This window comes from Pseudoliparis swirei, unplaced genomic scaffold (assembly GCF_029220125.1).
Source record: "Pseudoliparis swirei isolate HS2019 ecotype Mariana Trench unplaced genomic scaffold, NWPU_hadal_v1 hadal_45, whole genome shotgun sequence".
NCBI classification, from domain to species: domain Eukaryota; kingdom Metazoa; phylum Chordata; class Actinopteri; order Perciformes; family Liparidae; genus Pseudoliparis; species Pseudoliparis swirei.
In genome coordinates this window covers 35,001-51,095 of record NW_026613281.1, presented here as the reverse complement: position 1 = coordinate 51,095, position 16,095 = coordinate 35,001, and the positions used below count along the sequence as shown (strand labels likewise).

The 16,095-nt window shown below is 43.5% G+C and overlaps 1 non-coding gene across 1 annotated transcript; it reads right to left on the bottom strand.

Annotated features, from left to right (window-relative positions):
• Window positions 1–15,996: 15,996 nt before the first annotated feature.
• Window positions 15,997–16,068, bottom strand: trnag-ucc (transfer RNA glycine (anticodon UCC)). The gene has a single exon. It is a non-coding gene; the product is annotated as a tRNA-Gly (tRNA).
• Window positions 16,069–16,095: the final 27 nt, after the last annotated feature.

Sequence of the window (16,095 nt, the reverse complement as noted above, 5' to 3'; positions counted from 1 at the left end):
TTCAGATTGATTGGTCTGGCATTTTTGTATGTCACTGCTAATATGAGGCAATCTGTTCATAGGTTCCATATTTTGTTCGTCGGCCTGCGGTGTCTCTCAGGGCCACTGGGGCTGCTCTCTTCTTAAAGGGGCCCGAGATACCGTCCCATCCCGGCAACGTGAAGTATCAAGCTACGAAAAAAACATGGCAGGATGCAAGTTCAACAACGGCTTGAAAAGAACGAAGTGTTTCTGGTCACGGTCGGTGAAATGTTTGAAGTTAGCGTTATGTGTCGCGAGACTTTCCAGCGGTGGAATCTCACGCCGCAGAGCAAGAAGCTACAGAGATCCATGGCGCGAAGGCCGCCAGCAGTTCGCCGCGTTAGTTTCCTGCTCACCGCTTAGCTCCCTGCCCGCCGCCGCAACGACGTCAACTACAACGCTGGAGGTCACCTGAGGAAATCCAGCGCCTGCGGCAACAAAGGGTTTCATCATCACCCAAGACCAACGCTGCAGTGCGTTCTTCATTTCTGTCTCCACGAGACTCTCTGGACCAGACCACCATGGAGCAGAGCAGCTGGACTTCATGTAAAAGCAAGTATTGGTTAAATGACCACGTCCATATTGCCGATCCTATGCGGAGTACAGCTCATGGGCCATGACACCGCCCAGGATCTACTTTCTCAGCATCTCAAAGTGGTCTAACATAAATATATGTATTAACTATCCTCTTGTATATGGAGTATGTGTTTCATATAGTTGCTTTCTACTCGTGGGTGTCAAGTTAATAACAGCTAAGTATAGGCGCTATCTACACACATTATTAGACTAACAACAAATTGTTTTAGAATGGTAGTAAGTAGAGTGGTGTTTACCTGTCAATATGTCTAAATAGTATACACTAGGGTTCAAGAGATGGCTCACGCTACGTTTAATTTGTAAAAATAGTTTATTCATATTTATCCAGTCTAACATTAATCTGAAGTGGTGGTGCCATAAAGAGATGTGTTGACTGTTGTTTGGTTAATGTCTGCCTTTTTTTTCTTTTTTCCAGGAGAATGGACCAAATGTCAACTGGAAGTTTTTCTTATTCATATAGTTTGAAAAGGATTGTTTTCCTAGTATATTCACAAAAGCTCAGGAGATGAACCTGTGCACAAAAATCCATCACATAGAGACATGAGAACTCTCACTCACTCACTCACTCACACACACATACATTCTGTTTTGTAAATGTATTTGCATTTTAAAAGCAGCTGGAATTGTTATTTATGTTATTTTATATTTTTTTTGTTCAAAAGGAACTATGTTGCTCGTATTTTTTAAAATATATTTACTTGATGTTATAAACATTTGTTCATGGGACCTAAATGTTCTGAAAATGTTGTATTATTAAATATAATTTACAACAGCAATGACATTTTTGTGTTATCCTTTCAAGATAACAATCATACTGTTCATTTTGAACAAACATCAGTGTGTTTAGATTAATGTATATTTCCACTTTTGATTTGTATTTCCATCACAAGTTAGGTCTTAAATTTTATTTAAACGTGGTCTTAAAAAGTCTTAGATTTCACTTGTTTATTCCTGTAGACACCCTGTGTTTGGATATGTTCCACGAGGCAACAGGACTGGGAGGAACTGGGGGTTTAATGGGGGGACGAACAGGAAACCAGCGTCTCATTTTCCCCTGCGACCTTCTATAAAGACAGAAAGTGCTTTCTGTATTTCCCTTTATAAATAGTGAAATAGAAAAAGTGGTCTTGATTTTCGAATTCAAGAGAGAAATTAGGAAAATGTAATTTCTTATGTTCAGTAAACATCTGAAAACATCTTGTATTGTGTGTTTTAAAATCCATTTATTTCTGTACACTTCATTTGTGTTTTCTTCACTTGACCTTGGTGAAGAAAACTGAAAATAAAGAAAATGTAGGTTGTGTTAGATCGCCATCTGCTGGACATTTTAAATTAGGTAGAGCTGCAGCCATGAAATAACACATAACAGCAAAGCCGAGATCCTCCTTGTGGCCCTGCCACCAGCGGCCAGCGTGTGGCAATCGTCAGTCTGTGGCAAGTCAGCGGCAAATGTCTGTGGCAGGCAACAAATTAAATCTAAAATACTTGAAAACATTGTACAAAATAGGGTATTGTTTCATATAGAGTCTGATTCAATTCTTTACAAACACCAATATGGTTTCTGTACAAAAATCATTCAACATATATGGCTTACCTTGTTGATAAAGTAATCTCTGCACTGGACAACAATGCATTTATTTGCAGTATTTTCAAAGACCTTTCCAAAGCTTTCGACACAACAAACTATAATATTCTATTGGAAAAGCTGAATAAATATGGATTTAATGACATTGCATACAAATGGTTAAAAATGTATGTCGCAAACAGAAGAAAGTTTGTTTGTGTTAAAGGTTGTTACTCAAACAAAGCTAGACTAATCCATTCCATTCTTGATCCATTATTATTCCTAATTTATATTAAAGGGGGCATATTATGAAAATTCCACTTTTTTAGTGCTTCTATACGTTAATTTGGGTATCTGGCATGTCTCCGAACACAAAAACGCTGGAAAAAAACAACTCACGCGGCTTGTTGTGGTTCCTCTATGGCAGAAACGATACGCTTGAGTGCGTCCAAAGGGATCACCACCAACGTCTACGTAGATTTTGAAGCACGCCCATGTAGGGAGTCTGGCTACATGGCCTTGGACCGCCCCCCACCACAACTTTGCAGGTAAAGTTTATTTGAAAGTTGTGTTCATATTACAGACATGAGCCATCAAATAAGTCATAAGTCATAAAATACAATGATTTAATAAGTAAACAAGGTTTAAACGCTAATTAATGGAGGTAAAAACGTTACCCCCACCCCTGCTTGGTCACTTACTGTTGTCAGATAACACTTTAGTTTACAGATGGAACTTTACTCATGGAGCATTTATATCTTTATGGCGTTCCCGTAACTTGCATTTACACAAACACTTTCACAAACAGTAACTTACATAAACACACTGTATTTGCTACATACTCATACATGCACAAACTATTCACGTACTCGAATCTCTAGCACCACTATGCTCTCAAAACCGCTAACAAGACTGTGAGACCTTAGCCAATGTACAAACAACAACAAAATGTAGAAGTGACATTCAGAAACGTCCTGTTGAGCCCTAACTTCTCGAACTTGTTCGGTAGCCTCTTCTTGTTCAGTGTCTGACTCTGGTTCAAAACAATATGGTTGCACGACGCTATCTTCATCTGCATCTCGTGGAGGAGGGGGGAGGGGGAGGGGGGAGGGGGGAGCTGGCTCATTAGCATTTAAAGGAACAGGCACTCAAAATAGGTAAATCTGTGGGGAGGTGTTTTTGACAGGGTAAAAAGGGTGCTGTTTGAAATGATTCTTGTGGTATTTTGACCAAAATATGTTACAAACATTTCATTAAGACTCCAAGGAACCATATCAACTTGTGGAAAAATGGGCATACGATGGGTCCTTTAATGATTTTTCCAACGCGCTGAAAAGGTATTTTTCCGATAATGTTTGCAGATTACACAACCCTAGTTATTTCTTAATCAAACTTCAATTCTCTGATTATGTAAGCTAATGCTGATTTAACTGCCTATGTTACATGGCTCAAATTAAATAATTAGCTATCTTTGAATATAAAAAAATCAAATTTTATTATTTTCAGTGCCAAAAAATCTTACTCGAAGGATTTTACTAAAATGTAAATTGAATCTCTTGAGATGCTAACCAGTGGCGGTGCGTCCATAGAGGGCGCTAGGGCGCCGCCCCTCTTAAAATTTTGAGATGAAAAAAAAAAGAAGAAGAAAAAAATATTATATATCCTGTCAAAAAACATGATATACCAAATCATTTAAAATAGCAAATATACCGTGTTGACGCGCTAAATGTGTGTGGGAGACCGTAAGCCTGTCAACAACCACTTAAGTTAAATGTGACAAATAATATATCGCCACTCATCATCACGGAGAGAAGCCCCTCCCCATTTTCGGGGCGCCGGCCCAACGTGTGTGTACGGCAGCGAGCAAACATTTCACGGTCGTTTCGGCAAGGACGGCTTCTCATTGGCGGATGAAACGTGAATCTTGGGGCGCAAAAATATGCGCCCTGGCCAATGACATCGTTTCTTATTTCACATGACTGGACTATTCGGCAAATCAGAGACCGGTAAGTTCCCTCAGCCCAGAGAGCTCCACGGAGCTACGCGAGCAGGTAGCTAACCGGAGCTGGTTAGCTGGAGGCTCAGTGAGTAATGCGCTGTTTAGTTTCCCCTGTCTGTTGTTCCAAAGTCCTGGGACTGAAACTCTCTGGACTACAAAGGGGTGAGGGATCTAAAGAGCTTTAGACAAGTGTAAAGCACGAATCTTGCCGCAGTTATCTAGCTAACAGCATGAAGCTAACTAACTAACAGCATTAAGCTAACCCTGTTTGCAGAGCAGAGCAGCAGAAGGAGACCGAACTGGCATCGAAAACACAACGAAGAAGTTCTGAAAAACAGACACATTCCCTCAAGAATAATGGAAACAGGCTCGTCACAAACATGATTGACTTTAACCAGAGAGTTATTGAGAAGTTTGCCAACTTTAAAGAGAGGAGGGCTACTTTTCTTTACACGTAGTGGGGTCTACTCTGTCAAACACACAATGTACAATGTGCTGCATCTCTTTCTGACTCTATTCTGCTCTGAACCTCTTTCATGTGAGGGTGAAACTCTTTTATTTTGCAAACCTCTGAAACCATTGGAATCATAAGGAGGGTTGAACATTTTGTCTCTGCAAACTGTCTCCTTATTCTTTACTACAGTTTAAGTAATATATTATAAATATATATATATATATATATCATTATGTATACAATATATATTTATATTAGGGCTGTCAATCGATTAAAAAAAATTAACTAATTAATCGCACATTTTGAAATTGCGATTAATTAATCGCGATTAATCGCGATTAATCGCAATTAAAAGTTAAAAGTCAAAAGTTCATTCTTTTTAAAGACAAAACTTCACACAGAGCTGTGTTTTCAAAGAGGCTCCTACATATACAGTGCCAGCGAGGTATTTAATATCGTGGATGATAAATTGTTTCTTCAGTGAAACATCAGATTAGTAAAAAAAAAAGAAGTATATTGAGACCCCATTGGTCCTGTCATCTTTAACACTGAACAGCAGAACCAGTGGCCTTGATAACTGACTGACATTCAAATATGTCACGTTAACCCTCTGGAGGCTGGGCTCATTTTATACATTTTACAAAAAAAATTAAATTCACCGTTTAACCCAGGGTTGCCTTGGTCATTTTGACCGAATCAATATTACACCCTCCTGCCGCCTTCGGGTTAATTTGACCCCATTCAATGTTTAATGTCGGTGTTCTTTCGGTAGTCAACAAACAAACATTAAGTGCCTCACACTTAAACTTGGAAAACAATATTAATTCAAATAATTTTCTGGAGGTTTTAATTGCTGGCGTCAAATTGAACCCAAAGGGTAAAATATGTTAGTAAATATAAAGGTAACAGGAGGGTGAAACATTGAATCGGGTCAAAATGACCCAAAGGTGGGGGCAGGGTTAAATATTTAATCGGGTCAAAATGACCCAAAGGCAACACAAGGGTTAAAAGTGTTTCCCTTCTTTTTAAAGACAAAACTTCACACAGAGCTGTGTTTTCAAAGAGGCTCCTACATATAAAGTGCCAGCGAGGTATTTAATATTGTGGATGATAAATTGTTTCTTCAGTGAAACATCAGATTAGTAAAAAAAAAGAAGTATATTGAGACCCCATTGGTCCTGTCATCTTTAACATTGAACAGCAGCAGAACCAGTGGCCTTGGTAACTGACTGACATTCACATATGTCACGTTAACCCTCTGGAGGCATTTTATACATTTTACAAAATAAATTAAATTCACCGTTTAAAGTCTTTTGCATGTGACACCCACGTGTTATACATCAAACATTCCAGAACAATCTCAGCTCTGAAATGAGCCTCATTGTCCTCGCGCCGTGTCCTCTGGTTCTCTGACTGACAGGCTGCTATAGAGCCTCACCTGTGAGGTGGGAGGTCCTTTGTGATTTACTGAGTGTTCATTGGTTTTTTTTCCCCCGAAATGTTGACAGACAAACGGATTGACCAATCACGTTGAAGGTTTCGTGTGTCGCGTTCTTTCCGCGCCGCGTCACCCGACACGTCGCCCCTTCGTTCCTCTGTGTATCAGAGGGGGAGACGGGAGGAAGGAGAGCAGGAGGAAACGCGACTGATTCATCCACGAGTTAAACTCATTTATGCTCCTTATTTTCGCGGAGAAATGATTGTTTTAAAAACGGAAACAGTGTCAAACCGTACTGCCGCGGTTTAAAAAAAAAAAAAAAAAAAACTTGCGTTAATTGCGTTAAAATATTTTTGTGCGTTAACGCGGCCAAATTAATCGCATAGATTAACGCGTTAACGCTGACAGCCCTAATTTATATATATTGTGGCATCACAAGGGGACAGGTAGTGGAGGGACGCTACATTCCCACTCAAGTACAGCGGCCACAGGCGGAAACTACAGCTCCCAGACTGCCTCACCACTCACCCAGCTGCAGGTACTTAGGACAGCTAATTGAGGCAGGGCTGGGAAGCTTAAGAAGAGACAGAGGGGAGAGCACAAGAAGGGAAGGAGCTGGACAAGCCAGGAGTGAAAGGGCCTCCAGGATGAAGACAAGCCCAAGCGGACAACCAGTTGGAGGACTTTGTTAAGCGGACTTTGGACGCTTTTTGTTGAGAAATTGACTTTTTTTTATTTGTTTGAATGAATAAACCTTCCCATTCATTTTAAATTTTGCCTGTTTTTACTCCTCCCTTGCACTGCCCCACCCTAGCCGGCACGAGGGACAGCCCGTGATGTGACAGATGGTGGAGGATGCGGGCACTGGGGCCTAAGTGCGGATGATTTGGAGTGAAGATATTGACGACTTGGCCCAGTTTTTTTCAGAACTTCATCCCTAAACTAGGAGTTACTGATGATGTGGAAGCTTACCTTCATGCCTTTGAACTACTGCAGTTCGAGAGGAGTGGCTGAGGAGACAGTGGGTTGGACTCCTGGCTCCTTTCCTCTCAGCTGAGCCACTTAAAGCCTTTCAGGATGTGGAGGCCAATATTGCCCAAGACTATGACCAATTAAAATGAGAGATTCTGAGTCGCCAGGGCCTTACTACATTTAGCATGGCCTAACATTTCCATAACTGGTCTTTCCAAAGGCGAGATACGCCCCGGTCCCAAATGCATGAATTGATAAGAGTGACAAAGGTGGCTGGAACCAGACCGACGCAGCCCGGCCGACATCATAGAGACCCTGGTTATGGACCGGTATTTACGGGCTCTGCCTTATGAAGCAAAACGTGTAATTTGTCACCAGAATGTAAGAACGGCTACTGAGTTAATAGAAGCCGTTGAGCAGTACCAGGCAGCTGCAGAACTGCTCCGCCCACCCTGTAAAGAGCCTGGGTTTTTTGCGCCCGCCCAGCCAAGGGCGCGTCGCCAAAGGTTCTACGCCGGCCAACCCCCACTCCAGCCCACCCTATAGAGAGGATAGGCAACCTGGGCAGCCACGAGCATTTCCGACCCCAGAGCCCCGCCAGTGTTATCGCTGTGGCGAGTTCGGCCATATCTCATGGCAGTGTCAAAAACTAGATGAGCACATGCCTACAGCTGATTCCGCCAGTGGCCCCCATGTTCACTTGGCTGCCCTCCTGGGTGAAAGTGGAGACCGGCGACCCACTTGCCCCGTAACTGTGAATCAACGGGATGTAGAAGCCTTGCTCGAATCGGGAAGTTCCAGGACCCTGATACAGGAGGCCGTCTTGGAAGCGTCTTCCCCTGAGTACCCCACCACTGTGGTGAAACTAACCACAACTAAGGGTACGTTTCAAGTCGAGGTGGGAGTAATCAGAAATCTTCCTGTCCCGGTCCTGATTGGGAGTGACTGCCCGGCCTTCCCGATCCCCGGAGGGAAGCCCTGAAGATACTCGGTCGTGAGCCCTGGAAACGTAAGGCAAACCATTGTGAAACAAATAACACCTGGGTTAATGTTACCACACCCTGTTCTTTCCCACCAGTTTCAGTACAAGCCTTGGCCGAGGCATCTAGTGGCTCAGAATCGGACGACTTCGAGCCACGACCGGGGTCAAGTGAAGAGGATGCTGAGGGTCCCCCTGAAAGGTCGCCCCTTAAAGGTCAGTATGGAACAGCGCAGTTGCAGGACCCCATACTGGGAAATGCCCTAGAAAATTTCCAGGTGCTAGAGGGAACATTGGTGGGAACCCGGGAGGCTCCTTCCTAGCCTCATTTTTCAGTGAAAAATGGCCTCTTGTATCAGGTTACCAAAAGTAAGGAGCAAATTGTGGAACAACTACTTGTGCCCAAACCTCACCGTTCTGCAGTTAGCCCGCACCCACTTGTTAGGAGCCCACTTGGGGGTAGAAAAGACTAAAGAGAGGGTGTTGCAGAGGTTCTTTTGGCCAGGAGTCCACCAAGAGGTGGAGTTCTACTGCCACAGCTGCCCAGATTGTCAGATCACCGCACCAAAACCCGCTTATAGAAACCCCCTTATCTCATTGCCGATCATAGGAACCCCCTTTGAAAGGGTAGGCATGGATATTGTGGGGCCACTGCCCAAGAGTGCCCGTGGACACCAGTACATCTTGGTCATAGTAGACTACGCCACCTGGTATCCGGAAGCCGTCCCCCTGAGAAAGACACATGGCAAAAGAACTCTTCCTCTTCAGCAGCCGTGTAGGGATAGCCAAGGAAATTCTTACTGACCAAGGAACCCTCTTTATGTTCAGAGTCACCAGGGAACTGTGTGCGCTTTTCCATGTGAAGCAGGTGAGAACCTCAGTCTACCACCCCCAGGCAGATGGGCTAGTGGAGCGTTTTAACAACCCTCAAAGCCATGCTGAGGAAGGCCATCGACAAAGACTGAAGAAACTGGGACCAGCTGCTACCCTACCTTCTGTTAGGGAAGTTCCTCAGACGTCCACTGGTTTCTCACCTTTTGACCTGTTGTATTCTCACAAACCCAGGGGCCTGCTAGACATAGCCAAAGAGACTTGGGAGGAGCAGCCCTGTCTCCATCATACTATGATTGAGCATGTGGGGATGATGAGAGACAGGATGGCAGCTGTTTTTCCCATTGTGAAGGAGCACATGGAGAGGGCTCAGAGGGAGCAGAGGGCAACTTGCAACCGAGCAGCTCAACCAAGAGAATTCAGCCCAGGAGACAGAGTTCTAGTCCTGGTGCCCACTGTGGAATGTAAGTTCTTGGCTACTTGGCAGGGGCCGTTTGAGTTAATTGAGAAGGTTGAGGAAGTCAATTATAAAGTGCGGCAACCAGGGAAGAGGAAAATGGAGCAAATATACCATATTAATCTGTTAAAGATATGGCATGTTCGGGAGGCGCTGTTCAATTGTCTTCCTCCCAGAGTGCCAGAAGAACCTGCCCGGGACGAAATGCAGTTTGGCCCGGACCTGTCCCCTCACCAGCTGCAGCAGGCAAAGGAGCTTGTGGACGGTAATCAGGATGTATTTTCATCCCTCCCAGGCTGCACCCACCTGGTTGAACATGAAATATGCACCCCACCAGGAAAAACGGTGAACCAAAAGCCGGATCAGGTGCCAGAGTCCCGTAAAAAGCGTATTGACGAGGTAAGGAAGATGTTGAAGTTGAATGTGATTGAGGAATCCAAGAGTGCCTGGTCAAGCCCCATTGTTCTATCCAACAAGCTGTGCGTTTTTGTAATGATTTCCGAAAAGTGAACGAAGTGTCTGAATTTGATGCCTATCCCATGCCTCGTGTTGACGAGCTGATTGAAAGCCTAGGCCATGCACAATTCCTAACGACACTGGATCTCACAAAGGGTTATTGGCAGATCCCCTTATCACCAGAATCAAAAGAGACAACGGCCTTTTCCACCCCGGGAGGCCTTTGGCAGTATCGGATGACGCCCTTTGGACTGTTTGGAGCGCCTGCCACGTTCCAGCGCTTGATGAATCAGGTTCTCAAACCACATCAAGAGTATGCTTCTGCCTATTTGGATGACGTTGTGATTCAAAGCCCAGACTGGTAAAGTCACCTACCGAGGGTGCAGAAGGTTCTGGAGTCCCTCCGACAGGCAGGCTTGACGGAGAACCCCAAGAAATGTAAGCTGGCTTTCGGGGAGATAAACTACTTGGGTATACTATCGGGCGGGGCCTTGTCGAACCACATGAGGCAAAACTCTGTGCCATACAAGACTGGCCAAAACCATTGACCAAGAAGCATGTGAGATCCTTTTTAGGCCTTGCTAACTATTACCAGCGGTTCATCCCTGACTTTTCTACGATAGCGGCCCCTCTCACAGAACTGACGACCAAGAAACACTCCCGGATGGTGACATGGTCCCCGGATGCAGAAGAAGCGTTTGACAACCTGAAGAGGGCCTTGTGTTCAAAACCGGTCCTTACTGACCCTGAGTTCAGCAAGGAGTTTGTGGTCCAGGCAGATGCCTCGGAGGTGGTCTGGGGGCTGTGCTAGCCCAGGTCAAGGAAGGTGAGGAACAACCTATTCTTTATTTGAGTCGGAAGTTGCTTCCCAGAGAAGAACTATGCCACCGTGGAAAAAGAGTGCCTCACCTTAAAATGGGCTCAAGTATTACCTGCTTGGAAGAAGGTTCACTCTGGTGATGGATCATTCACCGTTGCAATGGATGGCAAAAAAACAAAGGGACAAACAGCAGGGTAACTAGGTGGTTTTTAAGCCTCCAGCCTTTTAACTTTGTTGTTCACAGGCCAGGACGGCGCCATGGAAACGCGGATGCCCTGTCCCGCCGTGATGCCTTCTGGTTTTCTTTCACCCTGCCGAGGACGTCAGGCCCGGGGAGAGAGATATGTGGATGAAGACGAGCCCAAGCGGACAACCAGTTGGAGGACTTTGTTAAGCGGACTTTGCTAAAGATACGTTATTTTTGTTTACGGAATCTTTTTCTCCCCCGGGACGCTTTTTGATGAGAAATTGACTTGTTATATTTGTTTGAATGAATAAACCTTCCCGTTCATTTTAAACCTTGCAATTTTGCCTGTTTTTACTCCTCCCTTGCACTGCCGGCACTAGGGAAAGCCCGTGACGTGACTATATACATATATATATATATATATATATTAGGGCTGTGAAACGATTACAATTTATAATCGGGTTAATCACAGGTTTTTGTGGATTAATCATGATTAATCACATATTACCGATATTCTCGGTATATTTTGTGAGAACATAGAGATTTATGACAAAAGACGGATATATACATTTATACATTCTTCTATACAATGGTGCTGCAACTCAGCAGTTATTTAGCAGTTTCATTCCATATGGAACATTAATACATCTTCATCCTAAACAGAATGTTTAACCCTCCTGTTACTTCGGGTCAATTTGACCCCATTCAATGTTTAATGTCGGTGTTCTTTGGGGTCAATTTGACCCCAGGCTGTTTTTCACTGTGTAAGAAATATCAACTTTTTTATTTATTTAAAGGGCTATTTAGGTAGTCAACAAACAAACATAAAGTACCTCACACTTAAACTTGGGAAGCAATATTAATTCTAATAATTTTCTGAGGTTTTAATTGCTGGGGTCAAATTGACCAGAGTGGTAAAATATGTTAATAAATGTAAAGGTAACAGGAGGTTAAACAGAACAGTTTTCTCTTGTTTGTCAACCATTAACTCCACCATGATACAATCTAAAGGCCTCTAGTCTTCCTTTAGCAGCTGCTGAGGCAAACTGACTGTGTGGGTTTTCTTCATGAACTGGGCCGTGATGAAAGATGCCAGGAAGGCTATACGACCACAGCTGATCTACGGTGGCTCCTTGAAGCTCACCTAATCCACAGCCCCCGCCGGTTCCTGCTACCGACTCGCAGCCCACACCGGTTCCACTGACGCCTCCATGCCGATTCCTGGTCCCCGTGTCCCGTCGGCGACCCGGCCGATCAGGAAAAAGGCCTAGCAGAGTTTATAATTCCTGCAACAACTCAGGAAGTAAACCTGCCTCAGGAACTGCTGAACCTGTTCTACTCTGCCATTATGCAGTCTATGTTCCGTTCCTACATCACTGTGTGGTTTGGATCGGCCACCAAGCAGGACAGAGTCAGGCTACAACGGGTAGTCGGATGATTCTGATTCTGATTCACGACACTATGAGCTATACTGTTGCTGTAAGCTAGAAGAGATGGGCTTCAAACACTTACTTGTCTTACAACTTTAGTTTGATGAGGACAATAGTCAAACATTGCAAGTAGCCAACATATTTTTTATATATACAACATTTGTTGGTTTATTGACAGGACATTTTTGTCCGGCCGAGCACAGCAACATGGCAATCTCAAAGGCATTAACCCTACCTCCTTCAGTCAGACATTGCAAGTAGCCACAACATTTTTATGTCACAAACATTTGTTTGTGTCACCAAAAGTCATTGACAGAAAGGGTAAACATCATCATTAAACACACTCATGTTACAAATTATGTATGAAATGAATGCAAGTCAGACATTGCAAGTAGCCAAAACATTTGTTTGTGTCACCAAATGTCATTGACAGAACATTGTTGTCCAGCCGAGAACAGCAACATGGTAAATTGAAAGGCATTAACCCAACAATGTCCTGCCTCCATGGCAATGCCAATAAGTGATAAATGACAACCAACCAGTATGAATGCATTGGCTGGGAATCGAACCCAGGTCAACTGCTTGGAAGGCAGCTATGCTAACCACTATACCACCAATGCCCACAAACTGCCTCCCATCATGACATTCAAATGAGTTAAAGAAAACGAGTTATAGAATATGATTGAGAATTGACACATGTGCCTTCAAGCATAACCAAATTACACTCATCTCTTGGTTCCATGGTGTAATGGTCAGCACTCTGGACTCTGAATCCAGTGATCCGAGTTCAAGTCTCGGTGGAACCTTATCGGTTATTATAAGGAAAGGGTGAACAACATTATTAAACATACTCATGTTATACATTTTGTGTGAAATGAATGCAAGTCAGACATTGCAAGTAGCCAAACATTTTTCATATAACAAACATTTGTTTGTGTCACCAAAAGTCATTGACGGAACATTGTTGTCCAGCCGAGCACAGCAACATGGTGACCTGAAAGGCATTAACCCAACAATGTCCTGCCTCCATGGCAATGCCAATAAGTGATAAATGACAACCAACCAGTATGAATGCATTGGCTGGGAAGCGAACCAAGGTCAACTGCTTGGAAGGCAGCTATGCTAACCACTATAGCACCAATGCCCACAAACTGCCTGCCATAATGACATTCAAATGAGTTAAAGCAAACGAGTTATAGAATATGATTGAGAATTGACACATGTGCCTTCAAGCATAACCAAATTACAATCATCTCTTGGTTCCATGGTGTAATGGTCAGCACTCTGGACTCTGAATCCTGTTATTCGAGTTCAAGACTCGGTGGAACCATATCCGTTATTATAAGGAAAGGGTGAACAACATTATTAAACATACTCATGTTATACATTTTGTGTGAAATGAATGCAAGTCAGACATTGCAAGTAGCCAAACATTTTTCATATAACAAACATTTGTTTGTGTCACCAAAAGTCATTGACGGAACATTGTTGTCCAGCCGAGCACAGCAACATGGTGACCTGAAAGGCATTAACCCAACAATGTCCTGCCTCCATGGCAATGCCAATAAGTGATAAATGACAAGCAACCAGTATGAATGCATTGGCTGGGAAGCGAACCAAGGTCAACTGCTTGGAAGGCAGCTATGTTAACCACTATACCACCAATGCCCACAAACTGCCTCCCATAATGACATTCAAATGAGTTAAAGCAAACGAGTTATCGAATATGATTGAGAATTGACACATGTGCCTTCAAGCATAACCAAATTACACTCATCTCTTGGTTCCATGGTGTAATGGTCAGCACTCTGGACTCTGAATCCTGTGATCCGAGTTCAAGTCTCGGTGGAACCTTTCTTTGTTGTTCACAGGCCAGGGCGGCGCCACGGAAACGCCGGATGCCCTGTCCCGCTGCGGATGCCTTCTGGTTTTCTTTCACCCTGCGAGGGACGTCAGGCCGGGAGAGATATGTGGATGAAGCAGCCCCAGGACAACCAGTTGGAGGACTTTGTTAAGCGGACTTTGCTAAAGATACGTTATTTTTGTTTACGGAATCTTTTTCTCCCCCGGGACGCTTTTTGATGAGAAATTGACTTGTTATATTTGTTTGAATGAATAAACCTTCCCGTTCATTTTAAACCTTGCAATTTTGCCTGTTTTTACTCCTCCCTTGCACTGCCGGCACTAGGGAAAGCCCGTGACGTGACTATATACATATATATATATTAGGGCTGTGAAACGATTACAATTTATAATCGGGTTAATCACAGGTTTTTGTGGATTAATCATGATTAATCACATATTACCGATATTCTCGGTATATTTTGTGAGAACATAGAGATTTATGACAAAAGACGGATATATACATTTATACATTCTTCTATACAATGGTGCTGCAACTCAGCAGTTATTTAGCAGTTTCATTCCATATGGAACATTAATACATCTTCATCCTAAACAGAATGTTTAACCCTCCTGTTACCTTTCGGGTCAATTTGACCCCATTCAATGTTTAATGTCGGTGTTCTTTGGGGTCAATTTGACCCCAGGCTGTTTTTCACTGTGTAAGAAATATCAACTTTTTTATTTATTTAAAGGGCTATTTAGGTAGTCAACAAACAAACATAAAGTACCTCACACTTAAACTTGGGAAGCAATATTAATTCTAATAATTTTCTGGAGGTTTTAATTGCTGGGGTCAAATTGACCCCGAGGGTAAAATATGTTAGTAAATGTAAAGGTAACAGGAGGGTTAAACAGAACAGTTTTCTCTTGTTTGTCAACCATTAACTCCACCATGATACAATCTAAAGGCCTCTAGTCTTCCTTTAGCAGCTGCTGAGGCAAACTGACTGTGTGGGTTTTCTTCATGAACTGGGCCGTGATGAAAGATGCCAGGAAGGCTATACGACCACAGCTGATCTACGGTGGCTCCTTGAAGCTCACCTAATCCACAGCCCCCGCCGGTTCCTGCTACCGACTCGCAGCCCACACCGGTTCCCACTGACGCCTCCATGCCGATTCCTGGTCCCCGTGTCCCGTCGGCGACCCGGCCGATCAGGAAAAAGGCCTAGCAGAGTTTATAATTCCTGCAACAACTCAGGAAGTAAACCTGCCTCAGGAACTGCTGAACCTGTTCTACTCTGCCATTATGCAGTCTATGTTCCGTTCCTACATCACTGTGTGGTTTGGATCGGCCACCAAGCAGGACAGAGTCAGGCTACAACGGGTAGTCGGATGATTCTGATTCTGATTCACGACACTATGAGCTATACTGTTGCTGTAAGCTAGAAGAGATGGGCTTCAAACACTTACTTGTCTTACAACTTTAGTTTGATGAGGACAATAGTCAAACATTGCAAGTAGCCAACATATTTTTTATATATACAACATTTGTTGGTTTATTGACAGGACATTTTTGTCCGGCCGAGCACAGCAACATGGCAATCTCAAAGGCATTAACCCTACCTCCTTCAGTCAGACATTGCAAGTAGCCACAACATTTTTATGTCACAAACATTTGTTTGTGTCACCAAAAGTCATTGACAGAAAGGGTGAACAACATTATTAAACATACTCATGTTACACATTTTGTGTGAAATGAATGCAAGTCAGACATTGCAAGTAGCCAAAACATGTTCATATAACAAACATTTGTTTGTGTCACCAAATGTCATTGACAGAACATTGTTGTCCAGCCGAGAACAGCAACATGGTAAATTGAAAGGCATTAACCCAACAATGTCCTGCCTCCATGGCAATGCCAATAAGTGATAACCAACCAGTATGAATGCATTGGCTGGGAATCGAACCCAGGTCAACTGCTTGGAAGGCAGCTATGCTAACCACTATACCACCAATGCCCACAAACTGCCTCCCATAATGACATT